The following is an 11,351-nucleotide window of genomic DNA, read 5'->3' on the forward strand; positions in this document are numbered from 1 at the left end:
ACCGAAGCCAATGTTTAATTCTCCAGTGGATCCTGGAACTTCTTAGAAAATAATTTGTTGTAGTAACAGTGGTGTTTAGATGTCAGTCTGTCCTTGTGAATTTCTGGCTTTAAGTTGGCAGTTATTTGATAGAAATAGCATATAAGATGGAGATTTATAGTAATCTTAAAAAATGTAATAATTTAAAAATCCAAATACGGTCTGATGTAGTTAAATGAATCAGGATACTCTGCATTACTAAAATGCAAATGCAACATACTTGACACTGCAAGATGCCTCTTTAAGCATGTAGATAATCACTCAATTTGACAACCATTGGTGGTGGGCCAAGCAATATAACTCAGGGCACACTGCTGAAGTTAAAATTTCTCCCAGACGTCTGACAGGATAGGTTCTTAGCAGCAGTGATACCCTGTGGGTTCAGGGACTGGATGCACATGCATGCGAAGTAGGGGGAAGGATCATTTATGTCTGATTTATTGATCTTGCCCCTGGACATCTGAATTGAAGTAGAGAATTGATAAATATGGTAATTTATATCTGTAATCCACTATATAATTAGTATAATAGCTTGCCTAGAATGTTGCCAAATAGAACATAAGGAACCTGAATGAGTAAGGCAGAACAACCATGTTTACCTTTCTCTTGCTGAAACTGTTTGGTACTTCATGCAAAAGGGAAGTATCTACTCTGGTCTCTAGAGACTTTTCCCACTTTCCCCTTTCACACTCTATTTCAAGTTATAGTTACTGGTTGTTTGACTTGATGGTATAGGAATTTCCAGGTGATCTGAGGTATGAGCAGAGAAAAAAAAAAAATGGAAAAAAGTATCTCCTTTTTATGGGTACAGACACTGACTGTGAGGTGTGTGAAAGCAGTGTGAGTGAAGCATCAGCTTTGACCTCTCTGATAGCAAGACCAAAAAAAGAGCTTCAGCTGGGAAGTATTTCTTCAGTACCAATAGACTCCTTATGAGGAGTCTCACTTCGTGACAGTGGGATAACAAAGTCCTGTGCTGAAACAAAATGTTTACTTGTAAAAATATTGATATATGGGTAGTTTTTTCTAACTTGTCAGACATTAACAGAAGCCTTTGTAGTTAGTTCTGTATCTGTAAGAAAGATGTTTATCATTGCCTTTGTTGCTGGTAAAAGACAGGGAACAGAGAGTTTGCTGGTTAGCAGGGTATTTTGCTCCATTGCTTTGCAGTTCAAATATGAACTGTTTGGGGAGAGGACTGCTGCCCCACTTAGTTCTGTTAGCAAGAGAGTACAACTAATGGGCATTTAAAGGTAGAAAAAGAATTCTGTTAGAACAATGTTCAGCATGAGAGCAGAAAAATAATCCCCTTTCTCCTTGTGACTAATATAGCTCTCTCTTCAGCCAGGATTCAAATCCTAAGGACTCAAATAACATGTTGTAACAGTGACAGTGGCAAAGTACAAAATGGTTGGAGGGTATATGAGCCTTGCTAATGGACAGTTGTGAAATCGCTTTATGCCTGCCATTTATTGGAATATGCTCATGGCCTTTGAAGGCTGATTTGCTATCTCTGTTTAACAACATATCCTTCACTTGTGAGTAAAGGTTATATTACTGCGTGGCATTCAGAAATATTTGAAGTTTCAAAGAAGGCATCATATCATCATAACCTTTTATATAGTGTCTATTAAATGAACATTTATTAAATTGACTGTCTAATGAGATGCTTTGAAAGTTCAGGTTTATCAAAGCAGCCCAAACTCTTCCTCTTCCCCCCATTAACACAGTTTTCATTAGTACCTGACCATGAAAGCTGCTGAGTAATCTGCCTTTTATCTAGCCAGCACATCTACACAACTTTTTGCTTTCTGTCAGTGGAGAGCATTGTGTTTTAATAGTTTCTGTATCAAAGTAGAGATCTCAGTGCCTTGCAGAATCCCATTCAAGCACATTTGAAATGCAGAGAGTTGATTGAATTTAGGTATCCAATTACAACAAGTAAAAATATTTGCACTAATCTTAAACATGGAAATGCCTACTGTTGAGATCCTTGGTGCAATTACAGGTAGTTTGGCTATCCTTTCAAGGAAAAAAAAAGCGTGAAAAAAGTGTTATTGCAGCAAATATATTCATTGCAAAGGGATAAAATTATCAGCAAATAAGCACCGAAGTGCCTATGATACAGCTTTACAAGGTTGACTTTTATAAAAACAAGGAGCATTTGCACCACAAAGGAAAGTAATATGAAGAAGGAATTCTTCTTGCTTTGCCCAAGCTGTTTTGTGAACACTGTCCTATGGAATGCATATGTTGCACAACAGCATCTAATGTGCTCCAAAAAAGTTGTAGCAAGTCCAGGAAGAGCTTTACTTCACACAGAAATGCCTCTTATGATAAGTGCCATTTTCTGTGGATACACATTACTTTTTATTTTTTTTGGTCTTAAATTATACAGACATTTTAGGAGGAGGAATTACCAGGCAAGAAATTCTGCCATCCTGTAGTTAGGCACATGATCCAGTGTCTTGAGGCTTTATGCTTCAGAGATGAGCTGTAGTGGACCTTTGGTCAGTTTTGTTATTGAAAGCTGTATGATTTCACTATTTGTTGTGGTTGGGCTTTTTAAATTTTAATTGTGCAGTGGGGACTAAATGTTATTTGTTTTAATTGGGGACATACTCTACATTTGCCACCATTAAGATTTAGATATATATGCTTCAAATCTTTGGAGTCTGATGGGAGAATCTGATTAATGTGAACTGATCTGGGGTTTTTTTGTACAGAAAACCATCCAATTATTTCAGGGGCATATGTCACCGAGAAGGCAAGTAGATGTTCCTGAAGTTACACAAGCTGGAGTGGGAAGTGCTGCATGACACTGGGGCAGCTTTTCAAATCATTTATGTGGCTGAATAGAGGAAAAAGCCTCTCCTAAAAAAATCCACATGATGTTAAAGCAAATTAGGTACTGGTTACCTGTTCATTATAACTAACAGTTAAGCACTTGGTAAGGCTTTTGAGTCATCTTCAGCAGTTTAAGTACCTATTTGTTTCTTTGGTCACCAAAATATATTTGGAAATATAGTAAAGAATATATGCCTTCATGCTGGTAGTTGGAAATGAAAGTGGAATTTTGTGTAATGTGATACCTCAAATGTCTATAAGGCAGACTTGCTGTTTGAGAAAATACATTATATAGGATTGCACATATGTTGCAAAACTCATTCTCTGAAATTTGGGAAGATATTTTCCTCGTGTTCCATTGCACAAAAGACAACACCGAAAATTTCTAAGGGAAATTTGGGGTTTTGGGTCCTTAAGGAGCTGAAATAAAACTTTTTGGAGACTCTTTTGCTATGGAACTCTGGTGTTCTATTTATTTCTGTCTTGCCTGAAAGGGAATGAGTCATATGTTTCTGCATCCTTTAGGGCAGTGTGAAATCTAGTTTGCACTTCTTTTTTGTCTAGCTCGTAAGTCAGCCCCCATGTCTGAGACTGGTTTTAGCCAAAGTAGGTATGATGTGTTACTGCTGCTGAGTTTTGTGAAAGTCTGTTCTGTGCCTTCTGCTGTTTCTTGGGTAGAATAGGTCTAAAACTAACAAGTCATATTATTTCAGAGTAATCCATGTGCATCTCTTAAGAAGTGAGAAAGTGTCTGTGTTTATATTTGAAGTAATAGGACATATGTGTTGGATTAAAGGTGTAGTGATGACTCACTTTCTTGCTAGTGGTATTTTAGACCATATGCTGCCCTTAAGGTTTGTCCTGAGCAGTTAAGTGTCTCTGGTATCAGTGACAGTGGAGAGGACTGACTGCATTGCAGTGAACTACATTGTTGTACCTAAAATGAGTGTTTTGAGGAGGTGCTTGGTAGTGTGTTTGTGTAAGTTCTTTGTTGTGTTGCTGTAACATACATAACATGGTGCTTTTCCCCCCTTTTCCTCTCCAAAAATAAACTTGGAAATGTCAGCATCAAGAAAGGCTGCATGTTTCTTGACAGGATGAGTGAAAGATCACACAGTCATTTCACAGAAGTACTACTGAAATGTGTTAACTTCTTCTGCATGCCCTTAACATGCACAGCTTTATAGAAGTGTTGGAAATAGTAATGGTTATGGATATAAGCATTAGTGTCTTGTTAAGAAAAGGTAAATTGACTCATGTTGACTTAGAATTAGAGAAAGGGAACAATGAACTGATGTGAGTTTTGTTGCACTTGATTGAATGTTAAATTTCAGTGAGCTTGCTGCATATGCTGTGCCTCTAAGGCCTAACAAATTATAATAGTGACTACACTGAATTATAAATACTGCCGTTTTGTAGTAACTGCACTGACTAGAACTTGAGAAAAATTTGGTGGGAACATTAGGACAGAGAGGGATGTTTCAGTTTAAGTGTAACTTCAAATTCCAGTCCAATTTTGCTCTAGCTCTTTCTTCACTTTTTCCTGTATTTCAACTCTACACTTCTGTACTGTTGCTTTGTGTGAAAGGGGAGGGGAAAGAAAGACCAGCCAAACAGTTACAGGAAAGCTCTTCAAGTGATTCCACAATGTTGGTAAAAGCATTTTTAGGAACTGCACAGATTTGCAGTTTATTGCTGAAAATCATCCTCTGTTTATTTCTGTACATGCATCGTTCTAAACATTAGCCGCTCTGTAATCCTTATGAATCAATAACTAACTGCTCATGCTTCTGCTCCAATCTTGAGCTGTCAAATTTAAATAAAATATTTTAAATTTCAAATTCTTTTGTCACAATACTGACCTCTTAATTTGTTCAGAATTGGAATAGTGTTGTACCATGAGATAAGTGGTCTCTGATGTAAGTAACTGCAGAGTCAATAGCCACATCTTTCCTCCCCTTCTTTAATAAGAATGTGGCCGTTGAAAGAGGGAATGTTGTTCTGGCTCCATAGCCATAGTGTAGAAACTTAATTTTCAGAGTGTCCTATTGAAGGGATTGGTATAGAACTGAAATGCCTTTCTACTTAAGTGTTCAGTGTGGATACTTACTATTAGTTATTAATATAGAGACAGTGCTTGTCCTGGTAATAAACCTCATGGTACTGAAGGGACTCTAGTTTTGTATGCACTTTTGATAGACAGGAGTAAATTGCTTAAATAAACATTTGCTTTGAGGTTAAAAACCTCCTTAAAATAAAAATAGCAGTACCATATAGATAGTATTCCCAGACAAATGTGTTATTGATAGAGGATGAAAGGATGAAGGGCCATGAATCTCTTATGCGATTACTGATGAGACTGTCCAAAAAAGTATATAATGCAATATGATACATACTAGGAAGTTTTATTAATATTTTACTGGAGAAGTCTTGCTTTTTACTGTCCTGTTAAATTTAATATAGTAGAGTCCCTCAAATGATAGACATTGATGGAAATGATGTATGTAATGGAGAACATCATTCATGCCATGCCAGTGGACTACTGCTTTCCACTGCTCAGTCCTGCAAGAGCCTCTTTAGGAATCTAATGCACTTCCTTGTTGTAAGGTATTTTCCATTCAGCCTGCTCATGCTTATTTTACAATAAAACTGTTACATAGATCACACTAAGCATTTTTTCCACATCTTTCATAGTTAGGCTGTTGCATGAATGTAGACTGCAATCCAAACTCTTATTTTAATTTTGGTTTCCATAGATCAGATTGAAAGAGCTGGTCTTAGCCCATTTTTATCCATGGAGTATTTCAGTGGTATGGACTGAAACGGGAATGCTGTGATCTGATATTTTAAGCAAAAGCCTCTACGAATGAAAACAGTCAAGTTTATATACTGGAATCAGCCTAGTGACTCTGATTCTGTTAGAACATTTACTGAGGTACTTGGGGTAAAGAAAATCAGTGTGGCATGGACAGAATAGGGAATGGCTGTTCGGTACCTCTTCCAGTGCAAGAATTAGGAGGAATTACATTATAATAGCAGGTGGCAGGTTCAAGCAAGCAAAAATATCTGTTTTCTCAGCAACTGACTGAGGCTGCTGTATTTTTCAAAAGTTTACATTGATCCCAAAAGAGAATGGAGATCTTTTTGAATGAAAAATACAGTGGATGCTATTAAATACAGAGATGATACCTTCTGGCTTGAGCTACAGATCAGAACAGGCTGAGAAAACATTGTGGTATAATCTTAGTCATACTATGTGGAAATCACAAAGGGACAAAGGGTGGTGTTCTGTATATATGCACTACAGAAGATATCTGAAGATTAAATTCTGTAGCAACTTCAAAGGCACTTCACAGGATTAATTAATACAATTAATTTCATAATGTAAATGAATATTAAAATACTTCTTTAGGTAACGGAATCAGGTTAATTTGTGGTTTGTTTTGTTTGTTTGCTTTGTTTTGTTTTTCCCCAGAAAAATATTTAGGTATCTATTAAAAAATCCTCTAGTCTGTAGTCATATATATCTTTTGTATAGATCTTATTTGCATTCATATCAAATATTTAGTCTTCCAACTACCGAGATAAATGTTTTATACTTTTATTTGCTCCACTTAAATGAATACCTTGTGACTCATTCATACAAAATAGAAAACAAATCTTTTTCTGAATTAAAATTTCATCTGTACAGATTATGCTGTTAGATCAAACGTAATTAACTTGTTAAAATATATTAGTGCTGCTAATTTTTCTTCTCTCTTTCTTACCCTTCCTCCTAATTCTCTTAACAGACCATCCTGTTTTCTTACCAGATCATGTTGATACAAAGGGTTTCAGTTCTGTACCTGATCTTTGCATTTGCAGATACTTTATGGTTTTCAAATCTTACTGAAGCTTTTTTCATATTCTACTCTGGGAAAGCCTTATTTAATCATTGAATATTCTCAGCACACAACCTGAATTATTCCTGCTTTTGTTATGTGAAGACAAGGGGAGATCAGATGGTGAACAATCACAAATAAAATGAAAAAGGCAGCTGAAGGTCAAAATAAATGTTTAATCTGTATTGCTAAAATAGGTTGAAAAATAGGTGAGGAGAAGAGGAGGTATAGGAGTCAAAAGTGTAATTTCTGTGAGCAGCCTATGAAGCTGCCATTCATCTGGCTAATCTGCTGTCCACTGCGAGAGAGTGAAGATTTTACTACTTAAGCCATTAAGAATGTTTAGTACTACTAATAAATTATTTTTACAACTTACTAAAGTGATTGGAACTTTGGATTAGGACAATGAAGTTTTTAAAAAAAGTTTGTATAATTCTGGCAAAGAGAGCATTTGATATTTCCTAACTTTCATGCTATAAAAAGGGTCTTAGCAGTTGTCTTATCTCTAAAAAAGTAAGAATTGTCTTCCAGTGTGCGAATTAAACATCTTCACTTACATCTGTGAAGTAGGAGAGACAGATCTGTAATATGAAAATGTGAAGTGGATCCCAAGAGATTCATCTCACCATTATCTTGTCCCCCTGCAACGTTCAAGAATTTTGTAAACTCAGTTCATTTTCCAGGTCCTCCAGTATATTCCATTTTTTTTTCTGCTGGTTTCTCAAAAAGTCTTCTCTTTGGAATTGTCCTCAGTAGGCTTTAACTACCTTGTTGGATGATGTTGTGTACCATCTGCTACCTTAAGTACTAGAACAGAGTGTTGTCATGCATTAAGATTGTTGACTTCAAGGTTTGGCACTTCCTCTAATCTTACTTGAATTTTATACCTGATTTGCACATATACCTATGCACATTGATGGACTGCACTTTTCCACCAGTGTAATGAAAACATCTGCACAAAACATATCAACAGTGTTGCAGAAGGTTGAAGTTGACATTCTCTAACCCAAATTATTTATTTTTCCTGTAAAATTCAGATGAATAGCTGAGAAATTTTGGGTGAGCTTATAGCTGTAGTACTGCTACATACCTCAGGTAGATTAAGTTTGGTTTATCCTTGATGTTTGTTTAATTCTCTGTATTGTAAGCAAAGCTAAGCAGGTTGTTCATAGTTTTATTATACACTGCTGCTTCTGTTTCCACAGTATGTTTGCCATCCTGAATTTTAAGGCTCTGAGTTTTGCTCTGTTGCACCCTGCTTGCTAAAAAATTGGTTACCTCTGCTTCTTCCATAACACTGACAATTCATATATACAATGTGCCTTCATGTGCTATAAAGACTAGTATGTATTCTTTCTGTGTGTGCCCTTCACTGAAAAGCCACAAAACTACATAATGTGGCAGTTAGTTCCCCAATCATCTTCAGAAGACCACATTCACCTAGAAAATGAACACAAAATCTCAAACTGTGGGAACAGAAGTAGAACAGTCATGCTTATGGAACACATTGGCCCTAATTTCCTCTTCAGCTTTTGTTACCTCGAGTTTTCTGGATTGAGCATAATATCGAGACTGGATTTAACTTTTAGAAATGGTGAAATGCACCTTTTTTTGTCTTTCTGTTCACCTTGCTGCTGTAAGCACTGGTCTTTCCTTACAAAATTAAAACATCCTTTATCTGGAAGTAATGCAGTTGAGCAGAAATACAGGGTTGGCACTGGCAAGCCACAGCTGAAATTCTATGGAAGATCAATAAAATCAACATGAATTTTGATTCCAGAGTAGTGAGAAAATCTGGGTATGAATTCACTGTTAAGGTCTTGGCTACTTAGCTTTAAAAGTAGCCAGGGAGGCTAACGTTTGTCAAGTGGTGGTCGAATGTTATGCATTCAGTAAGCAGCTATTTTATGGAGCAAGTTTTAAATTATGTTTTATGAGAAAAAGTTGTTGAAGGTTTATTGAAACAGCATAACTAATTTTATACACATTATTTGGAGAGCATCATCATGGCAGCAATGAATGAACAAAATTTGCTTTTCCAGGAGAAAAGTAGAGATAAGAGGTTACAATTACAATGACAAGCAATGGCGATGATTTGAAGAGAATGTACTCAAAGTTAAATATTTCTGAAGTTTCTATATTTTACGTGTGTGAACTGTGGAAGTACTTCCTGAGCTGGCCTTTTCTCCATAACTGGAAGTAGGTTACTTTCCTTTTGGTTGATAAGCCATTAGCTGTTAGTACGGTGCTAAATTTGCCCTTGTACCAAATGACCCAAAGGGGAAAAACTGTCTGTTTGATTACAATAATAATAGCTTTTAACAATCGGATTTTCTTAGCTAGATGTTAATTGATCCACTTATAACCATCTGCAAAAAGAGTTTCTGAATGTTACACAAGAGCCAGGGAGCTGCAGGCAAAAAATGAAATTAAGGGTTATGAACCGCCAAATTCTATTGAAGGGAAACTCCATTTCAAAAAAGGTCTCAGTCAGTGCTGAACACTAAAAATAATTATGCAAAGTTTAATTGTGGATAGTGGTGTGGACCATCTCTTTATTGTGTAGTTTCAGTTTTCACATGAGAAGGAGAATACAGGTGGTCTGAAAAAGTTAAGATCTATTGTAGATGAGAAGTTTGAGTTTGTTCCTTATTTTTCATTGTTCTCTTGCTTTCCTTTGGGCTGATGAATGGAGAGATATCTGGAGGGCGTGCATGGTTATGCAATCACTACTTTAGAAACTTGGAGGAAAGAAGTTTTGGTGTCCAATAATCTTTCAAGAAAAACAAATGGTTGATGCACTGAAATTCAGCAACTGCTACATCCCCAGCCTTGAGTAAGGTGATAAATATATTAAGTAGACAGCTATTCACTTAAGCTGTGCAGTATTTTTAATCTAAGATACACCAGTTTTTTGATATTTTTCTCTCTATCACAAGCTTTCTGTCTTACGGAACTGTTACCAGGAATCACTCCAAGTACAAGTAAACCTAATCACCATTAGCTGCTGGGATTTATATTGGTCAGGAGGCATATCCATATAGCACAGAAACGTAGCTAGATGATGAACACACTCTTACATGACAGAAAAGCAGCTTCTGTGTGTATTGGGTTGACTAGGTTCAAGTATAATTCCCAGAGTTTTCCTTAGGCATAAATATTATGTATGGCTAAGAAAAAAATTGCAAGGGAACTCAAACCATTGCATTACATATGTCTGTAATTCTAAGTAGTATGAGCCACAGCTGTTGCAAATCTAATACAAGGAGTTACATGGAGATGGAGTATTTTTCACCTGTTCATAGCATAGTCATGCTCATGTCTTAATGGATAATATTTTCTGTGTACTTTCTGATGTAAAGTAAAAACCCCAAGCACACAAAATTGAATTAGATGTCCATTACAGCACATCTGGTGGTGTACTCACAATATATATATTACGGTTGAAATACCATACTTCAGAAAGTTTATCATCCCTGTACTAATTTTATAGTTTACAACACCTGTTTCTAAACCTCCACTTCTTCATGTTTGATCAGGCTGCTAGCTTTTCTAAACTGGCTTCACTTTAGATCATGTTTTAAAATTGTGGTTAGTAGAGAATGGCAGCATTTGTTCCTATCTACATGTCTAAAATTTCTCTTGGTCTCAGTGCTGGGTTGCCAAAGAAGGCAGCAGCAGTGCTATGCACATGAGTAGCAGCAGAGTGGAGAAAGGTATGTTCCCACTTTAGAAGATGTCAGACTCTCCAATAGCTACTTCCCCACTGATTAAGTCCCTGAAAATGGCTAATAACAGTTGTTACAGGAGACACTTGCAACACTGTCATGTGCTAGAGGTCTGACCTGTACCCTTGTGTTTCTTAGCTTGATGTGAAAGTGGTGATGCTAACAGTATATCCGGTGTGTTGATAGACTGAAAAGATGATAATTTGGTTTGCAAATTACTATAACTAGGGATTAAATTAGCATTGGAAACTGCTAAGCCAGTGCTTTGTTACATACTCAGTCTGCATGAGAACACAAGGACCACGATGGGCTGTAAAAAAAAAATCTGCATGATATTGTACCAAGCAATGCTAGTCATATATCTTGTGTGGTGTGTGTACAATTATATACAACTTCTAGCAGTGATCCTACTAATAGCTTCTTCAGAATAAGAAGAAAAAAAATAAAAGAATGGGCAGTTGTTGGCTAAAGTGTTTAGAAAAGAATTGCCCCTTGGCCATGCTTCTGTAAGTACTGCTTTTCCAGACTATTGACTCATGCATTACTTATTTTGAGAAAACAGGTTTTTCTTTTTGGTGGAATACTTTCAGAGAAGTACTGCTCCACTGGAGCTGATGGCAAAATTCTCACTGGCTTTAGCGAAATCAGGATTTAAGGTTAAGCCACATAAACCAGCACTCATTTGCTCCCCTATAAGAACTGAGCATTTCAAAACAGGACTACCTGAGGGTCCCTTACTAAGGCTATCAAAGGGTGATTTCCATTGTAACTAAAAATTTAGGTCTCAAGCTCCAGTGTCTTGTTTTATACCAAACAGTCCTATTTCGGTGTAGTCAAGAATTATGGTACACACACA

General features: G+C 36.5%; 1 protein-coding gene across 1 annotated transcript in view; it reads left to right on the forward strand.

Annotated features, from left to right (window-relative positions):
* Positions 1-11,351, forward strand: part of CLSTN2 (calsyntenin 2) — a 531,406-nt gene that overhangs the window by 26,735 nt on the left and 493,320 nt on the right. The gene's annotated exons all lie outside the window — the stretch shown is intronic.

Source organism: Apus apus, chromosome 8 (assembly GCF_020740795.1).
Source record: "Apus apus isolate bApuApu2 chromosome 8, bApuApu2.pri.cur, whole genome shotgun sequence".
Lineage (NCBI taxonomy): Eukaryota > Metazoa > Chordata > Aves > Apodiformes > Apodidae > Apus > Apus apus.